At 37.3% G+C, this 370-nt stretch overlaps 1 protein-coding gene across 1 annotated transcript in view; it reads right to left on the reverse strand.

Annotated features, from left to right (window-relative positions):
• LOC119589379 overlaps positions 1 to 370 on the reverse strand; it is a 46,966-nt gene that overhangs the window by 20,913 nt on the left and 25,683 nt on the right. The gene's annotated exons all lie outside the window — the stretch shown is intronic.

The following is a 370-nucleotide window of genomic DNA, read 5'->3' on the forward strand; positions in this document are numbered from 1 at the left end:
GGAAAAGAGGAGAGAATATACAAAGGAATACAAACACCATTTTTGCCAATCACTTTATTTCTCTGTACTTACTAAAATCAAACAATATTCTCTACATGAAAATCCAAAAATATTGTTTAGCCGATTGTATCTAACTGAAGCTAATGTAAAGAATTTTGAATGTTCTTCGAAATATCCTGATTGATCAGTAGAACCAAATGGTGATCAGGTCGTTTGGCGAAGGTCAGCGGCGTCACATGAGAATCCTTGTTGAAAGAGCGGTAGTCGTCCTTTCCTCAGAGGAATCCTTAACCCTCAATGCTGTAGCTGCCACTGTCGGAACTGGCGCTTCTGGTGTTAAAGTATTAATAAATTAATGATAAGTAAGTGA

This window comes from Penaeus monodon, chromosome 25 (assembly GCF_015228065.2).
Source record: "Penaeus monodon isolate SGIC_2016 chromosome 25, NSTDA_Pmon_1, whole genome shotgun sequence".
Classification (NCBI taxonomy): Eukaryota; Metazoa; Arthropoda; class Malacostraca; order Decapoda; family Penaeidae; genus Penaeus; species Penaeus monodon.